The sequence below is a fragment of the Nicotiana attenuata genome, chromosome 8, assembly GCF_001879085.1.
Source record: "Nicotiana attenuata strain UT chromosome 8, NIATTr2, whole genome shotgun sequence".
Taxonomy (NCBI): domain Eukaryota; kingdom Viridiplantae; phylum Streptophyta; class Magnoliopsida; order Solanales; family Solanaceae; genus Nicotiana; species Nicotiana attenuata.
In genome coordinates, this window is record NC_031996.1 from 797,184 (window position 1) to 800,030 (window position 2,847).

Consider the following 2,847-nt stretch of genomic DNA (forward strand, 5'->3'; position numbering starts at 1 on the left):
ATATATATATATATATATATATATATATATATATATATATATATATATATATATATATATCGGGATAAAAATGCGTCGCCGGAAAAAAATATTCGCCGAAAAAAATATTGTTTGTGAAATTCTGACGACCACCATTTTATGCCGTCGGTGACCAAAACAAAAAGAAAGAGAATGAAATAACAAAAAAAATTGAGAATAATAAGAAATAAGAAAAAAGGATAAGAAAAAGAAGAAAGAATAAAAAAAAGTACTAAAAATATATGTGGGGGCGCGTGTAGCTCACCACTTGCCAAGAGTTTGGTTGTCTAGTTTTAGGGTGCAAATAATTCCATTTAAAATAAGTTTAGGGGGGTAATAGGATTCCCGCAAAGAAAAAGTATGTAGTTGGGAATCTGGGTATAGCGCAGAGGGTACTTATGCATTTTCCCTAAAAAAAATATTTAGTAAAAATAAGGAAAAATCCAAGAGTGGTGAATCTAGTGGCCAATCTATTCCTCCTCCACTTCCCCCGGCTCCCCGACCCAAACCCCATAACCGTCCTACACCTGCTATTCTTGATAGTGATAATAGTTTATTACAATTTACTGAGAGTCAATTTTTGCATAATGTTGGAGCTGGTGAACAATTAAACCATGAATATATGAATGCTCTTTATGGTAATCCAACTATTGATGAAAATGATGATGAAGAAATAGATTTTGATGAAACGTAACTGGATGATACACCCACTAGTCCTGCTCATGAAGTTAACCCAACTAATAATAATCCAAATGATGCTTGTCTGACCCTCCTGTTACTACCCCTACTTTTTCTAGATCAGGCTAGACCAAATGTTCCAACTCCTTCTTCCGGAAGCAATAGCCTCAATTAAAATAAATACTCAAACTACTTATAATGCTTATCAAGTTGTATTAGATCATGATAGACCAAATGTTCCAACTCCTTCTTCTTCTGATTCTCAATCATCTAAAAGAACTGCGGGAGTAAGAGCACTTAGTGCTTGGGCCCGTGTTCAGGGATTGTCAAGGTTCTAGTACTAGTGATTTTTCACAACTAAATGTGCTTGAAGTTTATTTGTCACAGGGAATTGAGGAAGTGAATCCCGACGGCTCCTTTACTATTTTTGAACGGTGGAAGGACAAGGAAAAATACTTTCCGATTCTTTCAAGGATGGCCCGAGACATTTTAACTATTCAAGCTTCAATAGTGGCATCGGAGAGCGCTTTCAGTCAAGCAAGACTTCAACTCGGTGATTATAGAGCGTCTATGAGGGAGAGCTTGGAAAAATCAGTACTTTTCAGAGATTGGATCCGTTCGGAAAGAAGAAATTTTGGACTTGCTGAATCACAACCAAAGGTAGATGAAGCTTACAAAGAAATGCTAGCTGAACTGCGGAGGATTCTGCTTCGCCCGGAAGCGGTGATGACCAAGCTTCTTTTTTGCCACAACCAACGGAAATTCCTCCGGACCTTAATGGATTTATGAAGTTTGTAAGAGATACCATGTAAATTAATATGTAACTTGTATTTTGGCACATCTTGATTAGTTTTTTTTTTCTTCTCAATGGTGGTATTAGAACCTTGTTGTGCTCATTCCACGGGGGGGGAGGAAAACTAAGAAAAATATTGTTATGTTTTGTTAATGCTATAATAAAAATTATAACACGATGCCTTAGATATTTTTATTACCATATTTTTTTCTAACTTCTATAAAATTTAAAAAAAATAGAAAGTTTATCCGCTGGGCCCACTTAGGCCCACTTGGGCCCACTTAGGTCCGGGACGAAACCACTTAGCCCGGGACCATTAGTTCGTGGTCCCGATCCCGGGCTGGTTCCTACAAAAAGCCCGTGAATCTCGGGACCACTTAGGACCGGCCCACTTAGGACCGGTACACTTAGGACTGTTTAGGACCGGGCCCGGCCCACTTGCCAGCCCTAGTACGAGGAGAGATAAAGGGTGGCCTAAGAAGTATTGGGGAGAGGTGATCAGGCGAGATATGGCGATCCTTTAGATCTCCGAGGACATGGCACTTGATAGAAAGCTGTGGAGGTCGAGCATTAAGGTTGTAGGTTAGGAGGTAGTTAAGTTCATTTAGTCTACTAGTGTGAGGCGACTGATAGGATTTAGTCTTATACTGCTATTGATTAGTATTGTGTTTACACTACTCTTCCATTTTCATAGTGTAGGGCCTTATTTACTGGTTATTATTTCTGCTTTCCATTTATTCACCGGTTCTTGTGATGTTGTTATTATTTTCATGGTTTTTTATTGATGGTACTGATATATTTTTCCTTTTCGTCTTTTCGTCTTCTTGAGTCGAGGGTCTATCGGAAACAGCCTCTCTAACCTATCGGGGTAGAGCTAAGGTCTACGTACACACTACCCTCCCCAGACCCCACTTGTGGGACTATACTGGATCGTTGTTGTTGTAAAACAAAAGGAAAATGCATAAGTACCCCCTAACCTATACCCGAATTTTCAACTACACACTTTTTCTTTGCGGGAATCCTATTACCCCCCTAAACTTATTTTAAATGTAATTATTTGCACCCTTAACGCTGACAACCAAACTCTTGGCAAGTGGTGAGCTACACGCGCCCTCACATGTATTTTTAGTACTTTTTTTATTCTTTCTTCTTTTTCTTATCCTTTTTTCTTATTTCTTATTATTATCATTTTTTTGGTTAATTCATTCTCTTTCTTTTTGTCTTGGTCACCGGCGGCATAAAATGGTGGTCGTCGGAATTTCAGAAACACCATTTTTTCCGGCGAATTTTTTTTTAGCGACAGATTTTTATCCCGATATAAGTGTGTTTTATATATATATATATATATATATATATAT